Genomic DNA, 10,803 nt, shown 5'->3' on the forward strand with positions numbered 1-10,803 from the left:
CTTTTAAGAATAAGCAAAACAAACACACACACAACTACAGCATGTCCTCTAAGGGCCAAAGTGTGTTAGGCCCAGTAGCTCAAAGATGAGAAGAGGTCCAAGGGGCTATTGAGACCCCAGCCCTTAAAGGAATCCAAGTCTGTGCTGTAAGGAAAACATCTAATTGCAAACTTTAGTAATATTTATTTACTCTAAAAGACTATAAAAAATGTATGCACAAAAGAAAGGCGAGGGTATTATTTTGAACTCCCGTGCTTTCAGCAGGATATAAGGGTCACCTAGTGATGGGCAGAAAAACAAGTGAAACAGAACAGCAAACACACACTGAAGCCCAGGTATGGAGTGGACACGGGGCTCTGACCTCTGCACTGGGACCCTTGGCACAGAGCAGCTGCTGGGCACACCCAGGCCGGGGCTTGGCTTTAGTGAGTGAGGATAGAGTAGATGCCTCTCCTCTCATGCTCTTGAGGGTTGTGTGAATGGTGACAGGGAACGTGCTGGGGGTCAGTTCCCCAGCCTTTCGGTTCCTGCTACTGTAGGTGAGGATGAGGACTGGCAGGGATAAGGACTGCTGGTAGCCGGGCTTCCCTCTCCAAGTGCCCAGCAAAGCTATGCCCTTGGGGCAGCCCATCTCCAAGTTAGGAGGTCGCCCCCCTGCTATAAAGACCCAGCGCTGTCCTCCAGCCTTCCCAACATGTCACCTTCTGTCTCTGCCCTCACCACCTGTGCCATTCCTTCCCACCCCTCCCTGCCATCTTTTCATGTGACCAAGCACGTTTTTTCTCCCCTCCAAGAACTGAAGGCTCCTTGAGGTAGGGGCCACGTGCCTCTCACTTTTGAGGCTTCCCCTGAGCAGGTGGTGCAGGGCAGAGAGTGGACCATGTGTTTGCCACCACCCATGGTAAACACTGGCAGCGGACGGTAATGATTTCTACTTGCCCTTTTAAACTGTATTTTGGGTTGCTTTGCCAATCTAATCCTTAATTTAAAAAAATGTATCTAGACATTGAATACATTTGAGGGCATGGCCAGCTCCCACACTTTCTGTACTGAAAATATGTCTCCCTTACTCTCCTTCCACCAAATGTTAGCTCTTGTATTTCTTGCCTGGTTAAATTTCATGTTAGTTTGGTCATTTATTTGTTTTTCTGGCCAATTTTCTGTCAGAAGGAAGGTGGCAGAATAGAGGGATGGATGGATATGTGAATAGATGGTTGGATGGATAGATAGGTGAATGGATAGATGGAGAGATGGATGGACAGATGAATGAATGTGTGGATAAGTATTATAGATGAGTGGGTGGGTAGATGGGTGGATAAGTGGATAGTGGATTTGTGTATGGATGGATGGTTAGATAGATGAGTGAATGAATGAATGAATGGACAGATGGGTGGGTGGACAAATGAATGTGTGGATAAGTGGACGAGTGGGTGGGTAGATGGATGAATGGGTGGATGAATAGGTGGATGGATGAGTGGTGGATAGGATGGATGGATGGATAAATAGGTGGATGGATAAGTGATGGACTGGATGGATGGATGGATGGATGGATGGAAGGATGGATGGATGAATAGGTGGATGGATGGATGGATGGATGGATGGATGGATGGATGGATGGATGAATGAATGACTGGATGGATAGGTGGATGGATAAGTGATAGATAGGACAGATGGATGGATGAATAGGTGGGTGGATAGGTGGATGGATGAGTGGTGGATAGGATGGATGGATGCATGGATGGATGGATAAATGGGTGGATGGATAGGTGGATGGATAAGTGATGGATTGGATGGATGGATGGATGGATGAATAGGTGGGTGGATAGGTGGATGGATAAGTGATGGATTGGATGGATGGATGGATGGATGAATAGGTGGGTGGATAGGTGGATGGATGAGTGGTGGATAGGATGGATGGATGCAGGGATGGATTGGTAAATGGGTGGATGGATAGGTGGATGGATTGGTGGATGGATAAGTGATGGATTGGATGGATGGATGGATGGATGGATGGATGGTTGGGTAGATGGATAGGTGGATGGATAAGTGATGGATTGGATGGATGAATAGGTGGGTGGATAGGTGGATGGATGAGTGGTGGATAGGATGGATGGATGGATGAATGGATGGATGGATGGATGGATGGATGGATGGATGGATGAATAAACGCATGGATGTGTGGATGAGTCAGGGGTAGATGGACAGATGGGTGGGTGCATAGGAGGATGAATGGGTTGGTAGTTGAACAGTTGGGCAGAGAGAAATTCTTAGAGCTGGAAAGGACATTAGCCCAAATGACCCCTTTCCCAGGGACATCACATTGTCTGGTAACAATTGTATGGACACTGGGATGTGACTGCCTTGGTCTAAGCCCCAGCTGTGTTGCTGCTCTGCTGTGGCTCTTGGGTAAAGGATTTACTGTCTTTGATAATTCATTTCCTTATCTGTAAAATAACATAATGACAGTATTCACCTCCTGAGCTTCCTGCAGGAACATCAGGAGGTAATTAGCACAGTGTCTGATTTATTAATAACTGCTTAAGGTGATAGCTGTTTTTCTTTTTTATAATTGTTATTTACAATTGAGTGAGGAATTGTCCAGAGAAGTTTGGGGGAATTACCTGAGTCCTGCACAGTGAGATCATGAGAAATGAGGTCTCTCTGGTTCTCAAGCAGTGCCTTCCATTCTAAAATGGTGTCTCTCTGGGTCAAGACTATTCAATGGCCAGAAACCGAGGAAAACAAACAGATGCAAGTGTCTAAGCACTATGATAATAAGGGTGTACCCACATATCTCAGGTCTACAGGAAGTTTCTTCATTTGTTCAGCAAATATTTCTTGAGTGCTACCATGTGCTCAGGGTTACCAGGTGCCTAGTACTGATCTAGATGCTGGGGGAAAAATGAAACCATATAAAATCTCTTTCTTCATGGAGCTTATATTCCAATGGGGTTGGAAGGATGGAAAACAAAATAAATAAAAACTAAAATGTTGAATTGTGCTAAATGCTAAGAAGAACAGAGCAAGTAAGAGGGAAGTAGGTCAGCGTGTGTGTGTGTGTGCGCGTGTGTGTGTGTGTGTGTTGGGAAGGCTGTAATTTTAGACATAGTGGCCATGGAAGGGGAAGTGACACAGGGAGCCATGGGAAGATATGCGGGAAGAGTATTCCAGGCAAATGGAACAGCAAATGCAGGTGCCCGGAGTGTGGAGAGAAAGCAGAAGTCAGTGTGGCTGGAGAGAAGTGGGAAAGGATGGGGCAGTGACCGAGGGAGGAGCTGATCATCTTTGGAAGGATTTTGGCAAGGCAGGAAGCCACTGGGGGTCTTTAGATTTTTAGCAGGAGACTTGAGCTCTCTTGTTATTGTAGTAGCACTTTAATCTTTCATTGGGTGTATTACCATTCTTTCCTTTTTCCCCTCTTTATAAAATTGCTTTGAGAACAGGCCAGGTATTTGAAAACCAAAGATAGAAAAAGGGACTTGGCTCAGGTCACACTCATCTTTGAGGAAAGACATCCAACCCATCTCCTTTGATTACACCTGGAATCACCAATCCAGGTACTGCCCCAGACCTGACCCACATCCCACCTCCCGCTGGACCCTGCTGCAGGAAGTGCTATCTCCTCCCTCCCAGGAAGGCCTGAGAGCTCCCCTGAGGAGGCTCTCTGAGTGCCTGGAGAGGAGAGGGAGACCAGCAGGTGAGGGGAGGGAGGGCTTTGCAGGGCTGGCAGGCTCCTGGTGCTCCCAAGCACTGGGGGCTTCCTGGGGAGATAAGTTAGGCCTGGGGGTAGCCTGGTCCCACAAGGGCCCCATAGGGCACTCACTCCTAAGGCACCTTCTCTTCAGTTACTCACCAGGAAAGTCTAACTTCCAGGGATTTAATGTTTCCCTCCAGAACTGTAATTCATTTTTTAAACTAACCCTGCTTCTCAGTGTGGAAGTGTGGAGGAAGCTGCAGGGCCTCCACATTGCTTCAGCACCAGGGCTGGAGCAGGAAAGCCCACCCCACTCAGGGCCACGGGATTGCCGTGGCGGGGCCTTTTTCTCCAAGTGATTTTATACTGTGTGTTTCCTTGCCTCTCAACACATGGAAATGGTGGGTTAAGTTCTACATCAATTGTATTTCTGTCCATTTCCTCTTGATATTTGTACAGGATTTGCTTGGTATAATTCAGAGCTATATCACGAAGCAATGAAGGTTCATGGCTATGATGTCTTTGTCTTGGATTGTGTATTTAATTACTATAAAATGACCAAGTCATGCTTTAAATGCAATGATAGTGCCGTCCTTCCTTTCATTTTGCCTAAATGACTGATATATGCTTTTGCTTTTTCATTTTTCCGAGTCATTTTGTTTAATGAGTCTCTTGGAGGCAACATTTCATCAGATTTACTGTGCAACCAAATATCTGTTCTGAGACCCCTTCCTAAGATGCGGAGGTGAGGGGAGCCTGAGCTGCTAACAGCATTTATGACACTGCAGTGCAGTCTTTAAGTAATGACATAATTTTTCAATTCCCTTCTTCCCCTGGACCCCCCACCCTGTCTGACCTCCCAGGAGAGCTTCATACATAGTTTCATGGACTGTTGGTAGAGATTATATTTGGGGCTAATTTCACACTCCTCTTGAATTTTCATTGAAATAGACTCTGGAGCAACACACCTCTAGGATATTCTGTTATCTGCTGAGAATGCAATCATTTTGATGTAAACTGCTAATAGTAATTTTCTTTTTTGTTGAGATGGAGTCTTGCTCTGCCACCATGCTGGAGTGCAGCAGCGCGATCTCGGCTCACTGCAACTTCCGCCTCCCGGGTTCAAGCCATTCTCCTGCCTCAGCCTCCTGAGTAGCTGGGATTACAGGTACCCACCACCACACTCAGCTAATTGTTTTGTGTGTTTTTAGTAGAGATGGGGTTTCACTATGTTGGCCAGGATGGTCTCGATCTCCTGAACTTGTTATCCGCCTGCTTCCCAGAGTGCTCGGAGTACAGGCGTGAGCCACTGCACTGGGCCAATAGTAATATTTTAAGGGTAAGAAAAATTCAGTATCTTATAGAATATCGATGTGCTTCCATGGACTGGTCTTGTACCTGCAGGTATCAGCCATTGAATTCGAGTAAGTGCTTCAGCCAGGAAGCCCCAACAGAAGCCTGCCCTTCCATGTGAAGATCTGTAAACCACTGGAAAATCAGACTTCACCAGCCTATGGGAAATACACAAGACCCATTCCAGCAGGGAGCAACTCCATTACATCTCAGTCCATGTGGCTGACTCAGAAGGCTGTGGAAGCAAATATATACTCACATGCGCCAGCATGAACTCAGCTCAAGAAACAAAGTGACCTTGGTTGTGCTTTGGGCATAGGTGGAGAAAAGATGGAAGAATAAGACAGCAGGAAGTTGACCCACAAGAGCAGGTTCTGGGGAACTCTAGAGCAAGATGTGTCTCCTCTGGTTTAGCAGAGAACAAATATGAAGAGTAGGAATTACCTGTAGGAGCCCCTGTAAGAAGAGCAGAAATGGCCCATTATCTTCACTGCTTCTCACCACTAATTACATAAATCTAGAATTTACTGTAAATGGCTACTTTTAAAAATACACCATTTTCAAAAAAGCTTGGCTGTGATGTAGGGCCTATGGCTCCAAAGGTTAACACTATAGCAAATAAATTAGAAAGCAAGAACACAGAAACAGAAGAAAAAAACATATTCCTCAGAATGAACAATACATTGAGAATAGGCATTGCATTTGTTTCTGAGCATCCCAGAAAATAGAGGGAAAAAAATGGGGCAAAAAGTTATATGACAATGTTTCCATTTTCAGAAAATAGGAAGTATTTCAGTTCCTCAGGGTTGACTCCATTTTCTCTAGCAATGAATTATTAAAACCAGAATTCCACTGCAGGACAATGGATAACATAATGAGAAAAGGCCTAAATAGTGTTTTTACAACAAATCTAAGAGCTATTTTCTTATGACAATTTCTTGCAATAAACCAAAGGCCAGGCAATGGCATGAAAGTGTAACTCAGTAAATTAGATCCTGGATTAGGTTAAATTTCTGTGGTCCAAATATGCAGCCTCTGATATAATGTGATCCCGAGATTAATCTGAGAGAAGCCAGAGAGACACAGGGCAGCTGTGTCCACGGCTCAACGTCACTTCTTTTAGTTGGGACCTGTTTGGAGCTCCCCGGAAAGGCCTGAGGTCTGCAGTTCCACACGACTGACAGCACAGCTGGTGTACTAGGAAATCCAGGGGTGGGCTGGCAGGACCCACCAGCTCCTTTCAACGCTGAGAAGTCCGTAGAGTGGTGTCCCAAGGGGAGGCTGCCTTCCTCGCCCTGGGGAGGGTAAGGGGAGGCTGCCTTCCTCATCCTGGGGAGGGTAAGGGGAGGCTGCCTTCCTCGTCCTGGGGAGGGCCATCACAGGCAAAATCTAAGAGTCTCTTCAGGAAGTATTTTTGGAACTGGTCTGACTTTAAATCTTGTTCTTAGTGAGACCCCAGAGTTCCACACTTTGTGGAGTCCAGCAGAGACAGTTAGGACCTGAAACATCTAGAGTGTAAGTCTTACCAATTGTTGTCATTGGAGACCTCAGAAGATTCTGGAGATAGCTTCTCCTACGTGTCTTGGAGCAGCTAAGGACGTGGAGGCTCTCACCAGGACAACCGAGCTTAACACATCAACTAGCTCATGAACTTACAGAGTGGCGACCTATAAGTTGTGGAGAGTGTCTGCAAAAACAATGGTTTTAGGTTTAACATAATTCAGCTTGATTCATTCTTCCCGGCTGTGGTCAGATCTTTTGAGATCACTCCTAGTTCATGATAATAAAACTGTGTCATTAGCAGAAAAGAAGAGATTTATCTTCGTTCTTACTATATCAGGGGACACACACGCAATTCTTCAAAATCTCTGTTAGACTATTAAGATACAAGTTCATGGGTAAGGATAGGAGGAGAAAACCCAACTGCAACCTGGTGTCACTGTCTGTTGGGCACCTTTTCTGTCTCTTCTCATATATGTCACGGTTTGAAAAAGGAGATTGTGCCAAAGCCTGCAGAGCTGAGGAATTGTATAATTGCTTTGTTGGGCTGTACACCTTTGGCTTTGAATACGCCTCAGATTCCTAAGTTACAACCCTTCGATTTTCTTAGCTGTTGGTACTGAAAGAATACCATGCTACTGAATTCACTCTCAGGGCTGTCAGAAAGAATCCCGAATGAAAATAATTGAAATTCTTCCCGCAAATACAAAAATGCTTCGTGAAAATCACCAACACATCCCATTCACGAATGCTTCTGTGTGTCAGCTGTACTTCATTAGCTGTAGACATTTCTTAAGCGCTTCATTTTGACCACAAATATGAAGTTGCTGACCATTGACTGTTCTCTTGGAGAGAATTACTGTGTGCGGTTGCTGAGTCAGCGCACAGACCCCCAGAACAGACCCCTTGGCCGAGAGACAAAAGAGAGGGGCTGCGTGCATTTATCAGTGCTTTAATAAGGCCTGCAGATTCTTCTTTCTTTGCCAAAAAGTGGAAAACAAAACAAAACAGGGTTAGAGATGCAAAGGCAGGAAAATCCCTTCATTCAGAAAAAACAAAGCACAATAGTTTCTACGGAGATACGGAGAGATGCAGCTTGCTGCATTTTTGAGGTTTTTCCCTTTAAATACATTATTTTGGTGTTTGCCTCAGATTTCCACTCATCACTGAACTTTGGCTAATTGCTCTGAGGGCTAAGAATAAATACAATATTCACACAAGCCTGGAGTGGGCTGGACAGCCACTCAGTGTCACTGCCATGGGTTTCCAAACGCACATTCGTGACCTCCCCGTTCCCCACCCTCAGGTACCCCATGTCTCCTGGAGGATGTTGCTTAGTGCTGAGCTTCTGCAATGGAATTTAGCCTCCAAGCCACAGTTGCTATTTCTCTTCTAGCTAAAAACTTCTATTCATCAACCTGGGTGGTCTTTACAACATAATAGCCATAAGAATGTGAATTATTTACAGAATTTGTACACATTATCACCAAAGGAGTAAATCAACATTTGCTTCCATTTAGGACCTAGGTATTTGGTAAGAGATATTCTTGAAGTACCATTCTTAGGTTGCTGGAGAGCATCTTCAAGGGTAGCTAATTTCAGGAAACACATTAGTAGGAATTTGTTTCTATCAGTTCTTCATGACTTTCCCTCTCCCTGTCTCTAGGAGGGCTTTATAAGACTTTCTGAATGGTCCTCCTAAAGAAGTACTCTGGGAAAATAGATCCGCCCGACTATATCGATGTGAAATGTCACCGTCACAGATTTGAGGGGCTAGTGTAGTAATTTCTTGAAAAAAATCATTAGGGATTTCATAGATTAGCGGTGGTAGATTTTGGGGGTACATCTGTCTTCTATTAATAGAATAGCAATGAAACTTAAATAATTAACTAAAATTCTAATTTAGATTAGAATTTCTTGATGTTTGGTTGGACAACTAAGATGACTTTGTGGGGTTAACTAACAAGTACCCAACAAGTCCCAATTAACAAGGAAGGTTATTTGCAGGGAAAGTGGTGTAAAGGAGATCCGAAATAGAGGGCCAGGCTCCATGACTCCTTGGGCTGCCACTCCTGCTCTGGATGGAGTGGTATAAGAATACAGAACTGCTGGAAGCCCCTTAGGCTAGAACCCAAGATTACTTTACTTTGGATCTAAAAATGAAGTTCCAAATTCACAAAGTTTATACCAGGAGTTTGTGTCTTCTAAATAAATTCATTTTAGTAATTCCTCCAGACTGACAGTGTCTCTGTTAAGACAAAGGGACACACGTTCCTCTTCACCCCCAGCTCTAAATAGAAAAGGTGAAAGATTTGCTTTTCTAATTGTGTTCTGCATTGCTTTCTGTGTTTGCCCAAGTACCTACCTGTCTCCTGAATAAGCTCTCCGGTAGGAGGGCTGAGGCACAGTGAACAGTCCCCAGGGCGTGAGACACAGAATTGCACCAGTCGCCTGACTGCCACCCAGCTATGAAATACAGGCAGGCTCATCCTGTCAAGACGGAACCTGTTTGCTGAATGCTGCGAGCTCCCAGGCCAGCACGCGGGTGGCCAGGTGGGGAAGATACCTGGGCTTGCGTGCCAGCTCCTTTGCTGGAGATGGCTGAGGCTTTGTGGTTGTTTGGAATATTATTTCCACATCTTTTTTTTTTTTTTTTTTTTTTTTTTGAGACGGGGTCTCGCTCGGTCACCCAGGCTGGAGTGCAGTGGCCGGATCTCAGCTCACTGCAAGCTCCGCCTCCCGGGTTTACGCCATTCTCCTGCCTCAGCCTCCCGAGTAGCTGGGACTACAGGCACCCGCCACCGTGCCCGGCTAGTTTTTTGTATTTTTTAGTAGAGACGGGGTTTCACCATGTTAGCCAGGATGGTCTCGATCTCCTGACCTCGTGATCCGCCCGTCTCGGCCTCCCAAAGTGCTGGGATTACAGGCTTGAGCCACCGCACCGGGCCGTCTTTTTTTTTTTTTTTTAACTAAAATCAGCTGTGTTGGGCTCCCACAAATTGTTCTTAACTCAACAGACCAAGAAAAAAAAGGTCAAATATTGAAAGTGTCATTCGAGTCCTAAAATGGGGAGTGGGCTTTAATCTTGTGTCCTGTAAAGATATAAAAATAGAACTAGGCAGAACTCTGTCTGAAGTACAAAGGAAAGAGAAAATCAGTGCAGAAGACAGAGCAGGGGATTCAGCTAGGATGGGAGATGAAAAGACGCTCTTGGTTTTCTAGAAGCTTTCCCAGTTACTGTTTTGTTTGTTGTTTGTTGTTGTTATTTATCTTTTTAATATCATCTCTTCTTTAAGTCAGTCCAACAGAAACAGAAAACAAAAATTCCTTTCAGTTTTATCAAATCTGGAAAAAATCATTTAATCATGAAAAAAAAATCTACCATGCTACTTATGAAAACAAAAAAGTTGACGATTTCCCTCTTCACTGCTCTCCCCTCTTGAGATCAAGTGTACAGACGTACTTCGACGATCAAAGCGCGTAGCCCCATCACATCCAGAGATGAGGATATCAGCTCCTTTCTATTTATTTCCATGGACAGGAATAGTGCTGTTATGTTGCCTCATCTCGATGGATTAATGGAAAACATTATGGTCTTCACAATGACCGTCAATACCCTGGGTGAGAGGCAGGGCTGGCCTCAGCAATTCTTCCAGGTTACGGCCCCTAAGCAGAAGCTTGGAAGGGACGGTGCCATGGCAAGTTTGACGGTGCCATGGCAGAGCCAGACATCTGGGAGCTTGCGAGTCCAATAACCTGCCCCCTGGGACCCACAACAGGGAGGGTCATGACCCGAGAGCCACACTAGTGAATCGCTCCATCCGCCTGGCAGGACCACCACGCACGGTCCCTCCATCTCAGAGCCCAGCACCGGGGCTGTGGGGCAGGCGAGGCTTTGGGGAGTGGGCAGGGCTGTAGAAGGACATTTCCTGGATCCCAAGACCCCTCTTCCCCTCACCTAAGCATTTCTCTGAAATCCAGGATGCAACTCCATTTATGTGGTAGTGTTTCCTTATTATTTCTATTTTAAAAACATTGCCAAAGCCCCTTATCAAATCAATGGGGTATCTGACATAAACATGAAACAGTCAGATGCCATCATGGTGTGGCAGAAAGTGATGGGAAGATGAGGGGGTCGATTTTTATTCCTCCATTAAATGTCTGGGTTGACCCTGAGTGGAACTTAGGTTGCTTACCTGCCTAATTTACTGTCTTTATCTCTAAAATGAAGAGGTTAAATTGGATTATTTATAGGG

General features: G+C 45.2%; 1 long non-coding RNA gene across 1 annotated transcript; it reads left to right on the forward strand.

Moving 5' to 3' along the window:
- The first annotated feature begins 4,689 nt into the window (after window positions 1–4,689).
- On the forward strand, window positions 4,690–6,855 carry LOC141408245 (uncharacterized). Its single transcript, XR_012421610.1, has 2 exons — window positions 4,690–4,862; window positions 5,099–6,855. It is a non-coding gene; the product is annotated as an uncharacterized lncRNA (long non-coding RNA).
- Window positions 6,856–10,803: the final 3,948 nt, after the last annotated feature.

Source organism: Macaca fascicularis, chromosome 12 (assembly GCF_037993035.2).
Source record: "Macaca fascicularis isolate 582-1 chromosome 12, T2T-MFA8v1.1".
Lineage (NCBI taxonomy): Eukaryota > Metazoa > Chordata > Mammalia > Primates > Cercopithecidae > Macaca > Macaca fascicularis.